Below are 24,612 nucleotides of genomic sequence, written 5' to 3' on the forward strand. Positions count from 1 at the left end.
TGTGAGATTTAGTTCAGATAAATTCAATAACTGCCTACAGAGACTGTATAATTTTTATCAGGATGTGAGGATGAGCTTCACCTCTGGAGCTTGATGACCAATATTAGGGTTTTAAGAATTTCTCCTACATAGATTTTGTCATACCCGTACATCTCAACATGCACAAAGCCACAATCATTCTTTCTTTAAAAAAAAAAAAAAAAACTTTTTTCCCATTTATTTATTTATTTTTGCATCACCAGGTCTTCGTTGCTGCACCTGGGTTTCCTCTAGTTGTGGTGAGTGGGGGCTTCTCATTTTGGCAGCGTCTCTTGTTGCAGAGCACAGGCAGGGCTTGTTGCAGCCCACGTGCTTGTGGGCTTCAGTAGTTGCGGCCCACGGGCTTAGTTGCCCCAAGGCATGTGGGATCTTAGCTGAAAACCAGGGATCAAACGTGTGTCCCCTACATTAAGCAGGCAGATTCTTAACCATAGGACCACCAGGGAAGTCCCTCATTCCTTTCCTTAGAGAATTTAAGAAATGACTCATGGTGGACACTGCAGGGTCACCCAGCAACACAAATCCACCAGAGAGATAACAGGCAAACAGCAGAGATTATGTTTCTTTCACTTGCTCTTGGCGTTTTAGACGACTGACTCCCAGGAGGAAAGCCAGGAAATCCCTCTAGATGTGTAAAGTGTGATGTCTTACAACACTCCCAACCTTCAATAATCAACAGAACTATTTCTAGAAAAGGCTCAGGAAGAAATCTGGATTTTCCAAAGCAAAGTTAAACTGTCATCACCCAGCTGACCCTTCACGAGGAGGAATTTCTTCCGTATGAGTAGCTGCAACAATTGTGCTTGTGCAAAGAAATGACATATTTTTATTTTATAACTGAATCTTGTAACTGATCATGTTTCCTCTCCCGTGGCTACAGGGAAACTCAGGGCTAAATCTGGAGACTACCTATAATGTAATTAGGCAGAGCCTTCCAGGATGCATTTCTGGACTTTAACTCTTGTCTAGCTTCATCGGTTTGATCCCTTTGCCATTTTCATTCTGACTTGTTTTTACTAACATGTTTCTTTAAAAAGTAGACAAATGAGTACCTGAGCATTATTTACCCCTGTATGAGGCTTCTTCTAAGTGTTCTCCAACCGTGAGGATGTTTGCAAGCACCCATCCAATGGAGATGTGCTCACATTACCCAGAGTCTATAATTTATACTGTATCTTCAAGCATACATTCCTTATGCAGGAAAACCCACGGCTGGTCTGCTGACAATCCCCAGGGTGATACTCCCACCTTAACTGTGGGTTGTGTGCTGTCTTCATTTGAGTGGCAATTAAACCTGGCTGCATTATTTCCTAAGAAAACCCTTGCTTTATCTGACAGGGACTGAAACACAGGGGTGACAGAAGTAAAATAACTAAACTAAAAACAAAGAAATATAAAAAGCACCCAATGATATTATCTTTGCCGTAGTATCCATCCCACTAAAAAGCCATCTGTACTTGTACAACTGGAAAAAGAGGAACCCTTGGACATCCCAGTTCTCTGGGAAATTTAATTCAGTGATGATCAGCCATATCAAATAGTCTCTAAATAGTCATCTCTGCATAATTTTAGGTATCTTCTCGACTATATGATTAGCACCTGGAGGGCATCAAATAAGTTTTGAATCCTGCAACCAGGTCTGGCACAGTGAGGCAAGCTTAGTGGACTGAAGACAAATTTTAGCTTATGACAGAAATAACACAGAATCTACTAGTGTCTCATAATAAACTCAGTATGAGTCATTTCAAAAGAAATGTAACCAATAACTTTTAGTTATGTTGGCTTTAAGAAAAAGATAACATTGAACTCTCCACACCCTAGTTTGTAAGCAGCTGCCCAATAGCCACAATTTACTGCACACACACACACACACACACACACACACACACACAAACAGATAAATATAATTCGTTTGTAATCATGAGTAAGGGAGTTACAGCCTCTAGCCCATTTGCAGAAGAGATCTCTGAAGACCAGAGAAGCCAGTAGTTTTCCTAAGCCTGCTTAACACCAACCCTGAAAACTACACAGGACCCCGCTGATTGTGTATTTGCTCAGAAACTTCCCCAGAAGCCACATATATTCATGTTTAAGCCTTCATGTATTTTGAAATTTGTTTAATGGAAATAAAATTAGAGAATCAATAAGGTCCTTTCTCCAGTTGGAAAGCAACTCTAGTTGATGAAAGGACTTAAGGGAAAAAAACAGTTTTGGTAAATTAACCTTTCATAATCTCAGATAAAATTAATCCAAAATGTCTATTAGAAGATTGGAAAACTGACCACACCTTCTCGTTCAATATGGACATATACCACTAGCCACCTTATCCACTTAAAGTACACTGTAATTCATTTTAATTCACAGAAAAATGTTCATTTGGAAATGGACTGGCTTCTATCGGTTGTTTAAATACTGCACATCAAACCACAGGGTTGAATCTAAGACATTTCTTGTGCTATTACAAATTTAGTCAAAATTATTCAACATGTTCAAGAGTTATGACCAAAGTATGAAATCCAATAGATCCACCTGAAAGACCTCCTTGATCTTAGTATAACTCTTCCTCCCAAGACAAATTCTAACAGCCTGAAACATCTTTACCTATTCAGGTACAAGCATAGTTATCTGACCATTGCTTCCAAACCCATATTTCCTATACAAACACACTATTCACAGACCTTTTAACTATTACAGTTCTTTTTTTCTTTTCCTGACCAGAACAATACATTCTTTACAAAGAAGACTCTTGCAGCATATTTATTCGATATTATTTTTAAATTTACGAACAGACGCTTTATTTCCATTATATTGAAAAAAATAAATTTCCTACTGTCCTTACACTTTCTTCTCCATAGTCTTATCATTTTATATTTTACAAGTTTGCCAATTTTTATACTTTATTTCTATTCTGCTATATGTCTTTGCCTGCCATTATACAAATTTATATAGATGTCTTGATTCTCCTCTGTTGACAGCTACTCTTCAGTGCCGCTTGAGAAAGGGCATACATAAAAGTAAAGCCAACTGAGAGGACAGTTTAGAACAGTAAGACATTACTCAGAAACCCACAGAGAAGGGAAATGAAACAATGAATACCCAGAGGCCCTGGAGTCACCATAACATTTAATTCAATTTTTTTGAGGCCTGCAGTGAACCAGGCAGTGTGCTAGGAAGACAGTCAGCTTCAAAGTTGAGGTAGGCCAGGTGGACTGAAATCCTCTCTCTGCAAAGTGGTGGCTCAGCGGTAAAGAATCTACCTGCCAATGCAGGAGATGCAGGTTCAACCCCTGGGTCAAGATGATCCCCTGGCAGAGGAAATGGCAACCCACTCCAGTATTCTTTCCTGGAGAATCCCATGAACAGAGGAGTCTGGCAGGCTACAGTCCATGGGGTCACAAAGAGTTGGACACAACTTAGCAACTAAACAACAACAAAAGAGCTACTAATTCATGATTAAGAGGATCATTTTACTTTGGTATAGACCACTTTCTTGCTCTTTCTGTTTTAATTCACCAAAATCCACTATGAATCCCTTTATTCCAATAGTGGGGCTTCCCCGGTGGCTCAGTCGGTAAATGATCTGCATGCGATGCAGGAGATGCAAGAGACATGGGTTCAATCCCTGAGTCGAGGAGATCAAGGCAACCCACTCCAGTATTCTTGCCTAGAGGAGCCCAGTGGACAGATGACTCCAGTCATGGGGTCGCAAAGAATTGGACATGGCTGAAGCGACTGAGCAGAGACCTGAAAAGGTGTTGTGTTAAAAACCCATCTGCAGGTTATTTCCTAGCCCCCATCTCAAGTCCACATTCCATAGTCCACATACACTCCACCACTAACCTATTTCATTTACTTTTCCCCAAAACTGTGAGATAATTCTTTCTACAAAGGCTGAAGGTCAGAATCAATTCTGACCTTAGTGTATTCCAACACAAGAGCCCACTCACTGAAAAATACAAACAGCAGATTCCTGGCCCCCCAGCTGTGACTCACCTGGCCCAAGGCGAAACTACAGCAAACAGTTTAGCCCACTGCTGGCCTTGGGTTATCCCAACACTACAAACACCAAAGGAAACTTTCTTTGAAAGTTGTGTAAGAATGAAAAAAAAAAAAAAAAAAGAGTGCTGAATAGATGGAAACCACCCATATTTCACCTTCTCAGCTGAAATAACTCTTAGTAGTCTAGTACTGAAAGAGCACTAACATCCAAACCCATTAGGTCACTGGAAGAATAGCCCTGTGGCTAAGGAACAGACTTTGTTCTACAATTTTCTAGGGGGGCATTGTCAGAATTAAATAAAAGGACCCTAATGTGCCATTTTTGTTATGCATGAGACTCCATCAGATTGGGATGCCAGAGAAAAGGTGGTGAAATCTGACCACTAAAGCTTTTTCAAAGGTCAGACTATCCCCAAAGGATGGGTAAAGCCTTCAGGGGGATGTGCCTTCTCATTCTATCTCTTTAGCAGCTGACTATTTCTATTTCTCAGCCCTTATCAGGGATTTGTCATTCCTCACAAATACCTAACATAGACAAAATTGCCTCTTTGATGATAAACATTTTAACCTATAGCTCAGTTTAGCAAAGCTCCAGGCCCTAGCAAAGGACCCAAATACTAACCCTTTGTTGAACTGGATTCAAAATAAGGAATGATGAATTTAAAATTTCAAGTTAATAAAAAGCCCAGTAGAGCAGTATTTTCTTGCCAATAGAGTGGGTCCCACTGTTGAGACACTGAAGTCTCTCTGAAGTCTCTTTGGCAGCAGGGTTTGCCAACAAGCACAAAGCCGCCATACCCAGGGCTTTGGCGGCTGTAGAATAAATTCAGTTACTTTCTCTGTTCATTCAGCTGTCTGTCCAATAAGTGACAAGTAATGTTTCAGTTCATGCTTTATGTTTGATTTGGAAATAAACTACCACCAACAAAAATAAACCATTTCTGACTGCGATGTTACAATATTAAGACACATTTTCCAGTTTTAATAGAGCAATTCTAATGTATTATACCAAGTGCATTGAGTCATCTACCCACTCAGCAAGGAAATATTGAACTGTTACAAGTTCGATTTAGGACATGTTTCTCATTCTTAGCTGCCCTGTCGCAGTATTAATAATGATCACTGAGTTATTAATTCTCCAACTGCTCTTTCTTATGCTGACCATAGGTAACAAAGGGAGAACCAGTCTAGTGAAAAGTGAAAATGAGAATTCCAACTCCCCATGGCCCACTCCATGGTTTCTAAACCCTAGTCTTGGAAGGTCATGGCTCTTTTCCTCACCTGACACCCATCAGCACATCTGCTATGGAATCCCTGTACCCATGCAGCACAAACAAGACCGAGTCCTCCTCATCTTGACTTTCTCACGGCTTCATCATGACTTACCAATACAAGGAAAAGACATAACTTTATGACTTCTTTACACTTGATAAAAAATAAATAAATAGCCATGTCAAATACAATGTTCATTTGGCATCATGAATGATTTGCTGGAGACCTGGCACATTTCCCTAAGTGCCCCAGTCCCACCATCTGCCCTAAAAAAGGCAAGATACTTCAAAGGTAAGCAGGTAAGAGATTGCTTAGAGCTATCAAAATACCCCAAGATGATGCACTGGGGTGCCAAAATGTTCATTCAGGTTTTCAGTTCCCAACATCCCTTTTGGCCAACGCGGTGTTTTATTTACTTAGGGAGAGAAAACAGCGTTTGAGGATTTCTGAACTGCTGTGCACGCATTTGTTTAATAGATGCATTCACGGTGCTAGGTGGAGGTGGCAGGGCACACGCTGTGACCTGGGGAAAGTTCTGTTTAGCTTAGAGAGAAAATCTTAACCTGAGAGATTCTCAGAGTTTTTCACATTACATGTTACCAAATGGAGCTGTAGTTCATTCAATTATGGGAAATACCATTTAGGCATGTATTTAATTTTTTTCCCACCCATTTTAAACGTATAAAACGTTAGAGCCACATGTGTTAGTTCCACATCAACTACATAGAGAAAGGGGAAGGAGGGCAGTGTAGAAAGGAGGAAAAAACCCACTCAATCTCAAGGAAGCATCCAAAAGACTACAGCCTCTCCAAGTTTCCCTTTCTGCTTTCACATGCAGGCAGCTGGCCCATTAAAGCACAAAGTAGCAGAGAGAGAGTCTCAAGTCCTTCCGGAATAGGCCTTTAAAGGAACAATCAGGACGATACAGTCTGAATGTGCTGCTGTAAATTACAAGGTTATCTTCAGGCTGCGTGCAGAGGATAAGCAATGCTGCTGCTGCTGCTAAGTCGCGTCAGTCGTGTCCGACTCTGCGTGACCCCATTGACGGCCTCCTACCAGGCTCCTCTGTTCCTGGGATTCTCCAGGCAAGAACACTGGAGTGGGTTGCCATTTCCTTCTCCAATATAAGCAGTGCTATCTGAACTGAATTTCCCTCAGAATTCGGATCCTCTCTGCCACTTAATAACCTGCTACAAGTTAGAAAATAAATGTTATTTTCCAAAGATCGTAAATACCACTGCTTCTTTTTATTTCGTTTCAAGGTTATTACTCCCTCACCCTCACTCTGATCCCACCTTTGTGGCTGACAACATTTAAGATCCAAGGAAGAGCCCTCAAAGCATATTATCATAGGATCTAATCAAGTAGTAGAAAACCAGTATAAATCCCACATGCATTTCATTTCTGGACATACTCACTTTACTTCCTTGCAAACCATAGGAACTTATTTAATTCTATTTGGTTCCTTTTAAATTTTGTTAATCTTAGATATTATGCTTTTTAAAAAGTGAAATATCTAAACACATACAAGCTATTTTATCTTCACATAGAACACCATATAACTCTCACTGGAGATTACACAAAGGACAAGTATATTTCTTGACACTAGAACCTAAAGCAAACTTGGCGGAAACTCAAATATAATGAAGACAGAAGGAAGATACAAAGCTGGCTTCAGTATCACTATGAAAACTATCCTCCCAGGGCTTGGAAAGGCACTCACACATCCACAGATCACAGGATGTGATGGGGATTCACCATCTTCACTTGTACACTGACCTCATTTTTATTTATATAAAAAAAGCATTTTTTTTTTTTTTGCCATATTCACTCCCTTGAAAGAGTAAGTCTAATAGCTCCTAGACAAAGAGGCTATGTAGATTTAGAAGCTACTGTCAGCTCCAAAGTGAATGCACACTAATCTAAACAGGAATGTGCCATTGGACAGAGATTCCAAATAGCTCTGCAGTTAATTTCTACATAACTTTAGGAAGTCACAAATCCTGAGTAAGCCAGGTTACCTAGCAACCAAATGCTCATTTGAATACTCCTTCCCACCCTGTCGCCTTCCTCAGCTGTGTTCTCTCCAGAAAATACCAGTGGAAAGACGGGGTAAGAATGGGGGAACTCTGAGGCTAAACATGATGTAACTTCAAAGCATAATGACAATTATCAGTGCTGGGTCTGATAATAACATGCCAAATAACGACTCAGATAAAAGATCAGGAATAAGTTTCACTTGCTGAAAGCACAATCTGGGATACATAAGGTAATTCTTGAAGAACCAATGGGGGGGGGGTGGAAAAACGGTTTTAAAATTTTGACAAGTTGGAGAAAGAGATACATGTAATCTTAATGCCAGAAGGTGCAATAGGCTGCAAAGGCTTTGCACAGGCATGGTGAAGAGAGGTTTTGAGGTTTGGGCTAATCCTGGGGATACAAAATTAAGAAAGAGTTCATATCAGAAAAGCAACAGAAACCCTGGCAGGCCTTCCACTGCCCAGTCAATCAAATTCTTTACGGCCTCCAAGCCTATGAAAGGACCATCAAACAGAGGGGTAAAGAGCAGCGGCTTAATGCTACCGAAGACAGCAAACTTAAACAGATGTTAAAAATCACAGACATTCTGAAGACCTACACTTCCCTCTCTGCAATGTTAAGGCTAGAAATACTCTTTCTGGAATGAGTTAGGATGCACTGCACTCAGTAAAGGCTCTATTAGCTCTGAAGCTGTTAAAAGGCTGTTTCGGAACATGGGCTTTGGGGTCAGACAAGCTTTCATGAAAATCTCATCATGTATTTCCTGTGTTGACTCTCTGGCAATATGTATAACCTGTATGGCTTAATAGGAGACCGTTATCTGGATTAAATGACTTAATGTACACATTGCATCTGGTGTATAGCATATACTTGATAAACATTTGCTATTTATGATGCTGTCTCTTCAAAAATCTTCTCTCTGAATAAAGTTTAAAGCTGGCCATGGTTTAAAATGCAAACAATGGTTCCAAAATTAATTGCTTGGTACCAAAACAAATTGCCTCAGTGTCAAAGAAACTTCTACCTGTAGTTGTACCTGGTAATGCGACAGTGACTCTTGTGTGTAGAACCAACGATATATTTCCTGCTGCCTGACCCAGACAATAAAAGCAAATCTGTCTTCAACTGTTCTGCCAGCCAATTAAAAAGTTACTGCCACTAAATAAGAGACGGAAAGAGCAAAGTGTTTTACATCTAAAGTTTTCCTCGAGCATAAATTTAATTATTTGAATTTTGGTTAGCCTATTCCTGAGTCTGGAATTTTGCTGTTGTTTTGTTTCTGTTTTATTATAAAATAGTAGTCACATAACACACATATAATTTAATGTATAAAACCAAAAATGTATATGTACCTACCTACATACAGAGCCTGCTTACAGAACCTTATAAACACCTTCAAAGTTCCACGTGACTTTGCCCCTCCTCTTTGCCCTCAGAAGTAGTCACTATCTTCCAGCACTTTATATTATTAGTTCTCTCGCTTTTCTTTAGTCATCTCATATATGACTCAGTCCTTAAACAATGTATTGCTTTGGTTTAGTATTTTTTGAATTTTACATGAATGGGATCACATTGTATCATTTTTCTACATTCCTTTTCCTCTCAATGTTACACTTGTGAGATTCATCCATATTGTTACACACAGTTGCAGGTTACTCTCAGGACTATTATAAACACATCACAGTTTCTGTATTCAGTATACTGTTGTTGCCATAAAAGTTGTTTCAGCGTTCGACTGTTATGAATAGGGTTGCTATCTCTGAGCATTGTTGCACATGTGTAAGTTTCTCTAAGGCACTGCTTTCCAACCTTTTTCACAATCCAAGTCCTACAAAAATTGATAATATTAGAATGGCAAACTGAAGTTATTAGACAAAACTGCTCCCACTCCAGGTTTGGATCTGCTCTGCTATCCTGAAGGGGATGACCACTTCACAGGGCATTCCAAACTCCTTTCCAAAGTCATATATCAAATTATACTGTCACCACCAATGTATGTATATATTCCCTCTGCTCCACATTCTTGCCCAGTGCTTAATGCTGACAGACATTTACTAATCTGCTTGGTATGAAACGGTATCCCAACATGGTTTTAATATTAAAATATATTTATCTGTTCTCTATGATGAAAATAGTAGGGTATTGGAATATGCAGGGACAAACTAACAGAAGAGAATAGAAAATGCAGAAATTTGGCTTATTAATTACTTATAACAATTAAGTATATGGTAAGTGTGCTATGCTGTCCTTAGTCACTTCCATCCCGTCCGACTCTTTGCAACCCTACGGACTGTAGTCTGCCTGGCTCCTCTGTCCATGGGATTCTCCAGGCAAGAATACTGGAGTGGGTTGCCATTTCCTTCTCCAGGGGATCTTCCCAACCCAGCGATCAAACCTAGGTCTCCCACATTGCAGGTGGATTCTTTGCCATCTGAGCCACCAGGGAAGCCTATACGATAGGGGTACATCTCAAATTAGTGGGGAAAAGATGAATTTTTTAATACATAAGTGGTTTGTGATTTCCAAATAAACATGTTAGAAAAAAAAGAAAATTGGATCCATTCCCCATACCATACACCAACATAAATTCCAATGGTCACAGATTTAAATGTTAATGATTAACCCACACAAGTACTAAAAGAAAATACACTGACTATCCTATAACTGTGCTGTCCAAGATGGTAGTCATTATCCACACGTGGCTACCAAGCACCTGAAACGTGCTAAGAACTGAATTTGCAGTTTTAATTTCTTTTAAATAATTTAAATTGAAATTTAAAAACTGACACTCAACACAGCTATTGAAAGACTTTTATGTACACTTGGAACAACCTTGTTATGTGAACTTACTTTTAAACTTTAAATTTTATTAAATCTACATACAGATTAATTATTTACAATGAAAATTTAGTGACTACATTGAGATGTGTTATAGTATAAAATACACATCAGTTCTGAAAAATTCAGCATGAAAAAATTGTAAAATATCTCATTACTAATTTTAAAATGTTGATTACTTGTTGAAATAACAATATTTTGACATATTAGATTAAATGAAATATATTATTAAATTAATTACACCTTTCTTTTTATTTGCTTTATTGCGGCTGCTAAAAACTTCCATACATGGTTCCTACTATGTTTTTATTGGACAGTGCTGCTCTACAATCTAGAAGTTTTTCTACATCATGATTCAAATCCAAGAGGGAATAAAGAAAGACTGATATAACTGAGTAAGTCAAGGGAAAAAATTACATTAGAAAAACCATAATCAGAGGAAAAAGACAAATGATAAAGTGGGGAAAACTGTCAAATATTAGGGATGATATGCCTACTATATAATGTCCCTAATATATAAAAAGCTTCATAAATAAAGGGGGAAAGGACCTAAAATCCTATAACAATGGCCAAAAAATATGAAGACAGTGCACAGAAAAAGAAATGCAAATGGGCCCAAAACATAAGAAAAGGAACTCAAGCTAGCTCATAATAAGAGATGCAAATTAAAATTACACTAGAGTATCATCTCTCACCATTTGAATGGCAAAGACCCAAAGGTTTTTTACAACATGTCTCCTGGTAAGACTGTGGGATAAGAGGGAACTCTCATTACCTGCTGGTGGGAATGCAAAATTGTACAGTACCCACAGAAAGAACTTTGGTGATATCAAACAAAACTGTAAATCCATTTATCCTTTGACCCAGCAATCCCACTTCACTTCTAGGAAGATAAACTGGCAAGAATTCATACATAAATATTCACAAGGCTATTCAGTGCAGCACTGGTCATTCAGCTGTCCATTTAGTTAAGGAAAAACTTAACCATTCAGGCTTTATGTTTGATTTGCAAATAAACCCCCACCACCAAAAACAAACCATTCCCATTACAATGTAAAAGCAAAAGGCTGAAAATAGCCATGTATATACCAATAAAGTTTGGTATATTTACACAATGGAGTCTCTGCAGTTGTAAAAGGTGCTGAAAAATGTTTATATTAATATATGGCTTCAGAGTGATCTCTGAAAAATACCAGTAAGTGCAAAAAGCAAGGTGGGTAACTATAGTATGCTACCTTTTAGGAAAAAAAAGGGAAAAAATAGATACATTTGCTTAATTGTGTGCTCAGTCACTTCAATCATGTCTGACTCTTTGCAACCCTATGGACTGTAGCCCACCAGGCTCCTCCATCCATGGAATTCTCCAGGCATGAATACTGGAGTGGGTTGCCATGTCCTGCTCTAAGGGATCTCCCCAACCCAGGGATCTAACCTGTGTCTCCTGCATCTCCTGCACTGGCAGGCAGGTTCTTTTCTGCGGAGCCACTGGGGAAGCCCTTGCTTATATTAAACAGAAACAATATGCATACACACACACACACATATATAAGCATACACACATCATACATACACACATTTTTACAAAAACATATCCATACACAAACATATATATGTATCTCCATGTCTCAGTAGCTAGATATACATACATATCTATGTTTTTTAACTTTGTCCACTTGAACAACCTAGGAACAATGACCAGTCCAAAGGCAAAGAGAATTCCTAACACCTGTATTGTGGTCTCTAAATATCAGTTAGAAATAAAAAGATCTGGGACAGGAAATGTACTAGAGAATTCTGAAATATCTTTGCCATACCACAAAGTAAGGACATCCTCAAACACCAATATAGTCATGTCAAAAGGATTCAGATGCCAATTTAAAGATTCTCCTCTGGGCCAAAGATAACTTGAACTTCAAAAGAAATAACTGCAAAGGACTATAAACACATGAATTGTGTTAAAATCCATGAGTTCCTAATGATACTCCCATTGGTCTTCTTTGAAAGATGTTAGAAAATCAACTCATAATTCTGAACATTATTTAAAATAGAGAGAATAAAACTGAGCATTAATTGTCCTAGCTGGACTACACCCTGAAGTGACCAAATAATTGATGTGGTAAATCTCTTCTTGAGAGAAAAACTCCAGCTAACCAAATGCAGAAGAGATGACAGAATATTACCATTTTCCAACCATTTCTGAAATAATATATCTAAGCAATAACCAAAGTGGTTTTTGAAGGGCCTCCGGAAGCTTTCCAATGGAAAGATCAGGCTGACAACACCTAAATCCACCACTTAGTCTTTCTTTAAAAAAATATTTATTTATTTATTTTGTGCTGGTTCTTCATTGCTGCGTGGGCTTCTCTCTACTTGTGCCATGTGGGGGCCACTCTCTAGTTACAGGGCACAAGCTTCTCATCGCTGCAACTTCTCTTGTTGCAGAGCATGGGCTCAAGAGTGCAGCCTCTAGCTGTGGCTCATGGGTTTAGTTGCTCTGGGGCATGTGGGATTTTCCTGGATCAGGAACTGAACCCATGTCTCCTGCATTGGCAGGTGGATTCTTATCCACTGAGCCACCAGGGAAGCCCCCATCACCACCCAGTTAGTCCAGGGAGTCATAACTGCACAAATAAACAAAAAGGCACATGTGCCTCCCACAGAGCACTTTCTATGAGGTACTCCTGATCAAGCTTCCAGTCTCGATCAAACTACAGGAAATACTGGAAACTGAAGAATATAGTGAAGAATACTAAAATGAAGATGAAAACTGCAGACTCTAGAGAACCCCACAGGATAAGTCTGTTTAACAAATAAACTGCCAGGGAAGAATAAAAAGAGGGAAAATAGAGAAAATGAAAGTCGCTCAGCTGTGTCCACCTCTTTGCAACCCCATGGACCACACAGTCCATGGAATTCTCCAGGCCAGAACAGTGGAGTGGGTAGCCTTTCGCTTCTCCAGGGGATCTTCCCAACCCAGGGACTGAACTCAGGTCTCCCACGTTGCAGGTGGATTCTTTACCAGCTGAGCCACAAGGGAAAACCAAAATAGAGAAAGGAAGTCTATAAAGAAAGATTGATGCATCTCTCAAGTGTGAATATTGTTTGGATTCTGAATAAAATACATTAATCATTAAAAAATATATGGGCCCACCAGGAAAATATGATTACTGACTAGATAAGAAATTATTGTTAATATTTTTAAGGAATGATAATACTTGGCTATACTAAAAGAAAAAAAAGCTGTTATCATTTAGAAATATAATCTAGTATGTACAGACAAGAAGACATAATGTCTCCAATTTACTTGAAAAAGAACCAGTAGGTGAGAAGGGAATGTGTATGTGCAGTGGGAAAGGCAGAAAATAGAACTGCCCAGAAGTTGATAATTGGAAGCTTGACTCTTGCCCAAGAGTCAGAGAGCCTGGATTCCAGTCTCAGCACCACGACTTACTGGCTATAAGATCTTGGTCAAGGTCCTAGAGACCCCTAAGCCTCAGTTCTGCTTTATCTATGGAGGTAATAGTCATAGGTTCTTCGGGAGGTTGTAGCAAGCATTAAAGACAATGCACGTAATGTACTTAGCACAGCACCTAGATGCAGAGTAAGCACTCGATATATGTTAGCTTTTATTATTACTACTGTCAATTATTACCATAATTATTCAAGACCAGGAAGCTAGAGTTAGGAAATGGTGAAAATGGGATAATTTTTGCTGAATCCAAAGCCCAAGTTCCCTCCAATATGTTATAATGCCACGCCCCACCTCCACCTGGGGTCTCAGTAGAGACTGAGGACAAGTAACAACCTATTCTGCAACAATTGCCTCTTATTTTTACCACAAACCTCAGTGATACTGCTACTCAGCCTGGCTGCTACAACTAGCCATCTTTTGTAACAAGGTTGTAACTTAATGTGTCCCTCCCCCATAGATGGCTCCACATCGAGTAGAAAGTAAACATCCATGTATTTTAACCCCTTTATATATCACTATGCACACTTGTAAATTCACAATGATTAAACATTGTGTGATTCCGTCATCCTCCAAGAACATGGCCTCAGACTTTTATTACACCCGGTACTGGCATAAACTGTATAAGGTAAACCTCAGAATCCCAATGTATAAAACTAACAATGATAAAACTTCAAACCGTGCATGCAGCATGAATACAGTAATTCTATAATGCTAAGTAATGGGCTGGCCAAAAAGTTCATTTGGGTTTTCCCATAATAGCTTGCAGAAAAATCCAAATGAACTTTTTGGCCAACCAATTACCTATGTCTCGATATCTGCCCTAAGGTCAATACTTCCACTTCTATTTTTATAACAGAATTGTAAATTCTGAGACAAACTCTTCAATGCTATTTTACTCCTTCATGTGACAGTGTGAAGCACACACCCATCCTCTCTTCCTGACACCACTTGCCTGGTTTTCTTGCCACGATGAGAGCCTGCAGTTTTAGTATCCACTATCCTTTCCATCCACAGCCCATGAAAGTTGGTGTTCCCTGGAACTTAGGGTTCAGCGTTTTCCTTCTATTTACTTTCCCCGAGCAATCTCACATAAAGCTATGTAGCTTCAACTACCACATATTCAAAACCTCTCTCATTCATTTATTCAACAAAAATGTGCTGGGGCCCAATTGTGCCGTAGGTGTCCTGGGGTCACTCTCTCAGTTCCCGTCCAGTCTTTTACCCACACTCACAAAGGAACCATCTATCATGCAAATTATGTCTCCCCCTGCTTACAATCTCTCATTGTCTCTCAATGCATCTTATTTTGGGCTATGAGTCCAAACTCTTGCGCTATGAAGCCTTGCATAGTTCATCAGTCTCATCTTCCATGTGCTCCAAGCCACAGCGACCTACATCCACCTGTCTCCACATGCGTGTGAACTCTGCTGGAATGCCCAACTTCAGCTTCCTTGCGTGCACGTTCAGTCCCTCAGTCCTACCTGACTCTTTGAGACCCCATAGACTGTAGCGCCCCAGGCTCCTCTGTTCACAGGATTTCCTAGGCAAGAATACTGGAGTGGGTGGCCATTTCCTTCTCCAGGGAATCTTTCTGACCCAGGGATCGAACCCACATGTCCTACTTGGCAGGCGGATTCTTTATCACTGTGCCACCTGGGAAGCCACTTCACCTTCCATCGACCCTCAGATCCCTTTATCCCCAAATGCCAGTCGGTGAACCAGTATGCAAATGCACAGTAAAATGAGGAAAAATGATTAGCAAACCAATGCTGGTCCCCCAATACTTTAGGAAATGTACACAATACCCTAGGGGACCCTTGTGTGGCTTTTCAGTGTCATCCCAAGTACCTCCTTCTCTGCGAACCCATCTGTGACTTCTCTATGGAGATCTGTTATCAATATTTATTGTCCAAACTGGGAGACTTCTGAGGGTAAAGGGTGTGCATTAATAACTATGTTGAACAAAGGGCACAGCCCTGGACTGTCCCAGGGAGACAGGGTACCCAGTCAGCCGACCTCTAGACAGTCGGCCGCTTTCTCCCCCAGCTTCCAAAGCACCTTGATTCTTCCCCACATCATGCGTTTGCCTGACACTTCCCATGCTTTTCTGAGAAGTCCGCAAAGTCAGGGCCAGGCCTTTCTATCTGTATCTCCAGCATCTCTCCTGTGCCAGGCGCAGAGATGACACAAAGTGTCATCAACAAATGTTTGTTTAGTACATTATCTTCATGAGTAAGACAGATTAGATGCTTTAACCTTGGCCAACAAAGGAATCAAAAAAATTCCCATTATCTTTTCTCATCCCTGAGAAACTCCACTTCCTTATTTGGTTAAAAAGTTTTAAATGGGAGCAAGGTCTTCACAGAGAAAAATTCTAAGCCTCAGACCAATAACCAGCTGTCAATCAACCAACAGCTATTTACTCTGCATGTTAAACCCTTAAGACCCAGTGGGCATGACAGAGCTGATGATTCGCTGGGGTGACCAAAAACTCATAAATCAAGATCAAAACCAATAATGAAAGAAATAAACATCAAATAAGTGTTGCAGGACCTTTTCCCTGGTGGCTCAGTGGCTAAAAATTCCACCTGCCAATGCAGGAGACATGGGTTCTATCCCTGGGTTGGGAAGACCCCTTGAAGAAGGAAATGGGTAACCAATCCAGTATTCTTGCCTGGAAAATCCTATGGACAGAGGAGCCTGGCTGACTACACACCATGGGGTCGCAAAAGAGGCAGACACAAATGAAGTGACTTAGCAAGTACTGCAGGAGTTCATGGAAGCTAAGGGAGACACCACTCAGATGGTCAGAGAAGAAGCTCTTTGGAGGAGAAGGGATTGGACCTTAAAAGAAGCGGCAGAGGGAAGGAAGCCCAAGGCCAGGTGGGGGTGCGTGTTGGAGCGGCCACCAAGGGTAAGCAGAAACTTTGTTTTGGGAGTTGTCCCTAGACTGTCATGGATTCCTGGCATGGAGACCAGAACATCTGAATTTTCAGTAAATACAAAACAAAGAGGTTCCTGGATTCTCACCTCCTTCCTCAAAATAGTAATAGTATCTTCCTGAGACATAGAGATAAGTGTGGCTGGCTCCTTTATAACCTTTTAATTGGAAGAACTGTTACAAAATTATCTTAGGAAAATTGCTGTTGGCAGAACTTTCAGATAGAACTGCTGAAGTCACCCCTTAGCATGTATTAATTATCTGTGTCTTTGAAAAGTTCTCTACAAATCTCAGCAGGGCAGCCTCGCAGCATCTCCTTAGTTCACATCTGGCCTTTCAACCCTCTCCTGAAAGAAATAACAGGGTTAACACAGGGGTTCCCCTATACTGTAAACAACCAGTATAGGCCTCCATGCCAACTCTGCGGTTCAGGGATAAGCTTTTCAGAGTTCCTGTGATGATAAATACTGCATCTCTTGGACGGCTGAGTGGGTCTCGCCTGTGTGTGTGCTCAGTTGCTTAAGCTGTCACCAACTCTTTGCAACCCTGTGGATTATAGCCCACCAGGCTCCTCTGTCAGTGGGATTCTCCAGGCAAGAATACTGGAGTGGGTTGTCATGCCCTCCTCCAGGGGATCTTCCGGACTCAGGGATCGAACCCTACTCCACCAGAATCTGTGATGATGGGTATGAAAAATGTCCCCACACTCCAGCAAAGACTACCAACCCCTCCTTCTCCTTCCTTACCCTACTCTGGCAGGGAAAATCGTATGTCATCAAGGAAGGTGGAAAATGTCCTAATATATGAAACTGAAACTACTACAATGTCCCTGGCACTCAAATAAAGCACAGATCCATTTAAGACAGGGAGGAATTCTTACTTAAAAACCATTCTCCCTGCTCTGCTTTAAAGCACCTTCTTCCAAAAGCCCTGGAGCCCTCAGGATATTGCGTAACTAGTGCTGGATCTACTTTTGAAGTAGTTTTATAAAAAGACCAATCCAAGTTCGTCATACGTAATGAGTCAATAGGCTGTGTTTTCCAGTAGTAGTCCTCAGTTTAATACTTTTTCTCCCAATGACCCTACTAATAGGGCCACACAGGTGATAAACTGATAAGGGAAAGCAACAATGTCAGGTCTGAGCTAAAGAATCCTTGCTTAGTATAAATGTATCTGTGCGTTCCGTTACTCAGTTGTGTCTGACTCTTTGCGACCTCATGGACTGTAGCCCATCAGGTTCCATGGGATTTTCCAGGCAAGGATACTGGAGTGGGTTGCCATTTCCTATTGCAGGGCATCTTCCCGACCCAGGGATCAAACCCACATCTCCTGCATTGTAGGTGGATTCTTTACCACTGGGCCACCAAGGAAGACCAGAAGTAGATTTTGGTGTATAGGAGAGCCTTTCAACAGTGTCATTATGAAAATTTCTGAAATGCTGCTCAAGGTATGTTCATCCAATTTTAAAAATAACAAGAATCGCCTAGATATTTCTTTATCTATTATCTAACATAAGATGTAAAAGCTAAATGAAATGATGAGGCAAAGTGCTTCAGCTTTATTAAAGGGTTTTAAGAGTCTTTAAAAGTCAAAAACATTGTGGAATCAAAAGTGAAAACAAGGACTTCCCTGCCCAGAGGTTAAGACTTTGCCTTTGAATGCAGGGGGTGCGGGTTTGATCCCTAGCCGGGGAACTAAGATCCCACATGCCTTGTAGCCAAAAAACCAAAACATAAATCAAAAGCAGTACTGTAACAGATTCAATAAAGACTTTAAAAATGGTCCACATCTCTCTATATATATCAATATATATATGCAGTGATGGGATAGGCATATGGTAATAGTTATAGACATTCCTATTCCAGAAGGAAGAAAATGGAACAGACATAGAAAGGAGTTCCTTGTCCTGGTGAGTTTCAGAATTTGGCCCAGGAGAATCCCTTTCCCTGGTGGCTCAGATGGTAAATGCGGGAGACCTAGGTTGGGAAGGTTGATACCTGGGTTGGGAAGATCTTCTGGAGGAGGGCATGGCAACCCACTACACAACTGAGCAACTAACCACTGCACATATATATATATATATCTTTGGGGAAAAAGTGAAAACAAAGGCAGAAAGATTCCCAAACTTGAGAATATTCTAACTCCATTTTTCTACAAGGTACAGAGCCTGTGGACTTTAACTCATGAATGCTGTAAACACATCTGCTGATATGATGTGAGCCTGTGAAACAGGCAGAGGCAGGCATGGGCTGGAGATCTGAGGCCTGATGGAGAGAAGTGGGCGGAGGTAATAAGGGAGGCATGTGGGGCAAAGTAGGACAAGGAAGAGGGGCCCTGAGGGCAGACAGGAGACGCAGCTGGAAGCAGAAAGCCTACCCTTTTGCAGGGAGGTGGGCGCCGTCAGAGGGAAAGTGGGCCTGGAAACACAGGGAAAGGACTGGGAAAGATCACTGCGACACACACAAGCCAAGTCTTGCAGGCAAAAGTAAGGTGGTGGGAGAAGAAGCAGGAGGCCTATGGATGAACATCTATGGCACAGAAACGCTTTAGAAAGGAGATGTAGGTAAAAGGGACGTCTGGCGAAGCAACGTAAAAGGCAGCCTAGGGAGAGTGGACAGACAGATGCCGGGGCAGAGGCGCAGAATGAATGCTGGCAGTCTGAGTGCGCTCGCTGCATGAGGCAAGGTCTCACCTTTGCTCGTTTTACGTTATTTTAGGAGGAACAGCAGTGAATATCCACGATGGCCTCCCTTGGGAAAATCCAGTAAACCAAGAGGCGGGGGGTGACCTGAGCTTCACCAGGACCTCTCTCCACTCCTTGATGCAGGCACATTCTGGGAACGATCCCAGGAGGAAAACCTTGCGTGTTATAACCACAGCATGGTGTCAAGTAAGACAAGGGTACATGAAAACTATAAAGCACCCTTTAAATATGAAGCATTGTTATTCAATGAATGCCTGGGACAAAAAAAAGATGAAGACCAGAGTCACAATCAGGAGTGAAGAAATATTTGTCAAATACGGATATTATATATATTCCAAATGAAGATGATCCTAAGTAGAAATTCCAGTAATTTGAGAAGACATTATGCTTGATATCTTTACTTTTCTGTCCAACATGTTTCCACATTGAAAAATCCTACCTGCGGCATAATATGGAGGTCTTGATAAACTACCGTACTGATTTATGAAAATGGAAATCTGCATCTAATGTATTTCCAAGGAGGTTTTTGACACGTTACAGATCTTAACTAATTAGGTGAATTCCATTCAGTGCAATCACTCATTGAGTGACCTGCAAGTAAGCACAAGGTAATCCATCAGCTGCCAAGGAAGCTGCAGAGACGAGCAAGATAGTCTGCCTCTACCTACCTAGTTTGGTCAGTTCATCTTAGTTTCCACTCAGATTGGGGCAGCTGCGTCTCCTTTCATACGTATAGCGAGAAAGCAATCTTTGACATTATGTGACTAGCCTGCAACCAAGGAAATGCATTTTCCAGGAACACACTGAATTAAAAAAATAATAATAATAAAGGAGGGGAAGGCACTCACTACCTGCTTACTGCAGACACTGCTGTGTGTTCATTTCCAGGTTCATCCTCGCCCAGTTGACGTGCAACCACTCTTGTCCTGATTGCATAACCACAGCATGTCAAGTTGTTTCTTGTTGCCAGTGTAAGTTGTAAAATTAAACTTCAGAACTGAGGGAGTCAAGCTAAATAATTGCCTACTTTAAAAATATGTATGTATATAATTTACATGTCACTTCAGATAAGCTCTTGAATTATGATCTCTTAAAATCACAACTGTCACGAATTTTAAAATACCGTTTCAGGGTAGCAGTTTTCCCTGCATGCACACCTTCTCCCTGAGACTTTCTCTCCTCTTCTCAGTTTTCCAAGTTTTCCAGTTTTACATTGATTTATTGCAATCTGCTTTTCATGTTTTAACGAGAACCTAATTAATCACAACTTTTACTTCTCTCAAGCTCCTGAGACTTCTATAATTCCAAAGAAGGAATCTCAGATGGCCCAAAATGCACTTGCTGGTGCCTCTCAGGGCTCCAGGTCCTACTGATAAGTTCCTGTGAAGTTGGCTACACCACACTTAGGACCCTCGGTGAATGATATCCTGCCCACTCCTGTTCTAAAGGGAGATGCCAAACTTCTCCTTCTCCAACCTGGGGTGTTTCATTCTCTGACAGAAAACAGCTACGAGAAAGGGGCCAGGACTTCCCTGGAGGACCAGTGGATAAGGATCTGCCTGCCAATGCAGGGGACACGGGTTCAGTCCCTGGTGGGAGAAGATTCCACGTGCCACGGGGCACCTAAGCCTGTGAGTCACAAGTACTGAGCCTCTCACCCTAGAACCTATGCTTGCAACAACAGAAGCCAACGCTATGGGAAGCCCATGTGTAATGAAGAGTATGAAGAGTAGCCCCTGCTCGCGGCAACCAGAAAAATTCCGCTTGCAGCAATGAAGACCCAGTGCAACCAAAAATAAAATTAATTAAAAAAAAGAAGCACGACTTCCCCTTTAAAAAAAGGGGGGGTGGTGGTTACTAGGAGCCTGGAGCAAGTCACTAAGTGACAGTCAAGTCTTGCCTGGTCAAAAATCAACACAGCACTGATGCACCATCAACCTGGAAATGAGACTCACAATGGGGGACATCACCTTCCTCTTAGGTAGAGTCACAGCAAATAGTACCAATTAATGAAAAGGCTTTTGATTTATACCCTGTGACGCTTCAAGAAGCTCAAACCACTTCAGACAGCAGCCTATCAATTCCCAGAAATCCATGTGTGCGTGCATGCTAAGTCACTTCAGTCGTGTTCGTCTGCCAGGCTCCTCTGTCCAGGGGATTCTCCAGGCAAGAATACTGGAGTGGGTTGTCAAGCCCTCCTCCACAGGATCTTCCTGACCCAGGGATCGAACCGGTGTCTCATTATGTGTCCTACACTGGCAGGCGGTTTCTTTATCACTAGGGCTACCTGGGAAGCCCCCCTAGAAATCCATGCTAGATGATAAAGTGAGATCAGGGGTGAGAGGATAAAGAACACAAAAAACACTAGCAAAGAATCCAAAGAACTCGACCAGTGTAATTGAGTCAGCTGAAGAGGGAACCTAGAACCTTAGGGTCCTTCTAGGATGAAATATCAGCATTGGCTATAAGACCACCCTACCAACCAGGGCCAACTTTTCTTGGGAAAAATGCCCTAAAGGAGATAAACTTGACAACAGAAGTACCCCACTCCTTCTTGAAGCCCTCTGTTCATCCAAGTGCTGAGTTTGCTTGTCTTCAATGCTTTTCCGAACAGCCATCCTGAGCTGCTGTCATAACCCAGTCTGCACAGCAGGAAACACTAGAGGAGGATTTCCACACTGCATTTTTGATCTGTGAAGTGCTAGTCCCAGCACTGGCTTAATGCAGAGACAAATACACTCAGCTGTCCCATCACCAGCACTTCCTCCTTTATAGGCAGCAAAAGAAAAATAACCAAGTCTAAATTAATTTCCACATCTGATCAATTGCATTTCCAAACAGCCAACACAGAACATGTTCCATTGATCCTACAATCCAGCTCTGGAAGTATGAAAAAGGGGAGAAATCCCCCAACTTGAGCACCCTGGACTTAAAGACCCTTAAGAAGTATTACCTTCTCTCCCCTAAGAAAGCTATAGTGTCTGGGGCTATACCGCTCTGAATGCACCCAATCTTCTTTGATCTGGGAAGCTAAGCAGGGTTGGGCCTGGTTAGTACTTGGATAGACGAAAGCTAGAGCACCCCAGACCAACTCTACCCATGATTTTTTTTTCTATCCTGATACATCCCAATTCTACCAACAGAAAGATTATTCTCATTAGGTAGAAGGTGAGCCCAGCCCATGAAGTAAGGAAGTGTTCATAATATCTGTCTGTGTAATGAACGTGTCACTTCCCCGAACAGCCCAACTGTTTCCTTAAAATTAAAAAAAAAAAAAAAAGTACTCCATGGAATCTATGGTGTGTTAGTCCCCCTCCCAAAGTCTGAGTCAGAGCATGTGTGTCTTTCCTGAAGTTCTGGGTGACCAAGCTGGCTCCCTTTCAGACTTGCTCCGATAGCTGAACTTAAGGCTGTCTTCCAGCCACAACAGAAGCAACTATCTATTTTAAAACAATTTTCCTAACCCACACGCGACCGGAGCTACCTTATACATAGGTCGTCAACGTCCTACCGGAAACCGAACACTTCTATCTCGAACGGTGCCTGTCATCTCCCAGGATTAATGCGTGACTATGTGCATATATTTTTTCCTTTGACCGTGCAACTGTTGGAGTGGAGAAAAGCCACCCCAATTTTTATCATCGTGCCTGAGCCAATCCAGAGCCTTAGAAAGAGAGATGAATGGGAGATGAGAGGGCTTCTCTAGCACAAACAGTAAGCGAGGGAAAAAAAAATCCGTCGGAGAGGGTGGGGGGCAGGGTGGAAGGCAGGGGAAGGACACCCAGCAGCCGACCAGAGGCAGCTGCAGGCGGCCGCACCTCGCGAACTGCCCGCAGAGGGGAGTGAAATCTTCCCTCCGGTACAATAACGGAGCGCCCCACTCCCCGGCTGCCTCGCCTGGGCACGAATAATAAATATATCGAGGTGGACAAACCGCTGCACCGAGACCAGTCAGCCCCCCTCCCCGAAAGGTCAAAACTTCAGAAATTCGGGGGATCACAGCACCCACACAAACACATAAATCCGTCGGAGCGGAGAGACTCGGAGATTGAGCAAAGGTTCTGCATTTTGGTTTTTGCTTTCAAGCTCTGGCTTGCAAAAGTACGGCGGCTACGGGCAAAGCTCGAGAGGAGCAGGAAAGGCTGAGGGCGGCGGCGGGGGGGGGGGGGAGCGGGGGGGGGGTACGGGTGGGAAAGCAAGGGTGTCGAACCCCAACCACCCAGGCCTCAATGTGACGAAAGTCGTCAGCAGCCCCAACCGCATCCCAGCCCTTGTGTCCCGGCCAGCAGACGCCCCCAGCGGCTCCCCCACCCCAGCTTCCGTCCCCGCCAGCCCCGCAGCAGCAGCAGCAGCAGCAGCAGCCCCGGCTCGGGCCGCGCGCCGGCAGCGCCACGACCGCGGCTCCATCCCCGCCGCGAGGCAGGCACCCGCAGGCCTGCCTCCCAGCCCACCCGGGCGCGCCCCGGAGCGGAGCCGGGCCGAGCCGCGCCGCCAACTCCCCCCTCCCCCGGGCCGGCGGGGGGCTCCCGCTTACCTTGGGCGCTCGCGGGGGGGCTGAAGGTGGCAAGCCTCCCGCCCCCCGCCCCGGTCCTCCTCGCGGGTTTTCTTCCTCCCTCCTTGTCTTCCTCCTCCTCCCCACGGTGAGTCCCGGTCTCCCCCTCCTCCCGAGGCCGGGGGTAAGAGCCCCGAAGCCCCCGAAGCCCGGCCCGGGTGCGTGCGTGCTGGAGGCGGCGGCGCGCGGCCAGCTCTCTCCAGTAACTGAGCGCGGCGCGCGGCTCCCAACTAAAGTGTGAAAGAAGCGGCGGCCGCGGCACGGAACGTCCCCCCCGGGAGTGGGCAGGGAGCGAGCCGGGGCTGGCGGCGAGCGAGCGAGGGAGGGGACCGGGAAGGAGGGAGGGGGACGGAGGGAGGGGACCTCCTCGCCCAGTCACTCACTCGAGGGGCGGGGGCAGCCAGACACTCCCCCAGCGCCGGCCCCTCCCCGCGCCCGGCTCCCGCGCGCGTCCTGCCCCCCGCCTCGCCCCCGGGAGGGGCCTGCGGGGGCCGTGCACCCGGAGGAAGGGACCGGGACTGCGCGACTGCCAGGGCTGCAGAGCGGAATCGAGGGCGAGGACGGGCGTGTGTGTATGTGTGTGTGTGTGTGTGCGAGCACCCCGCCGCTGGAGGGGAGACCCCGGCGGGAAAGCTGCGTCCTGGGCCTGACACCCGGGCGATGGCCTGGGAGGAGCTGCTGGACTGCTCGGAGACCCGGACGGCCCAGCTCTGCTGAAGACCCAAGCCAGACCTTGGGTCCAGCCGAGGGGCTGC

At 43.2% G+C, this 24,612-nt stretch overlaps 1 protein-coding gene across 1 annotated transcript in view; it reads right to left on the bottom strand.

Moving 5' to 3' along the window:
• C16H1orf21 (chromosome 16 C1orf21 homolog) overlaps positions 1-24,192 on the bottom strand; it is a 251,280-nt gene extending 227,088 nt beyond the window's left edge. The window contains exon 1 of the mRNA XM_070384812.1: positions 23,840-24,192. The gene's annotated coding sequence lies outside the window, so the exon portion shown is untranslated. The remainder of the gene's footprint in view (positions 1-23,839) is intronic.
• Between the last annotated feature and the right edge of the window lie 420 nt (positions 24,193-24,612).

This window comes from Bos mutus, chromosome 16, assembly GCF_027580195.1.
Source record: "Bos mutus isolate GX-2022 chromosome 16, NWIPB_WYAK_1.1, whole genome shotgun sequence".
NCBI lineage: Eukaryota > Metazoa > Chordata > Mammalia > Artiodactyla > Bovidae > Bos > Bos mutus.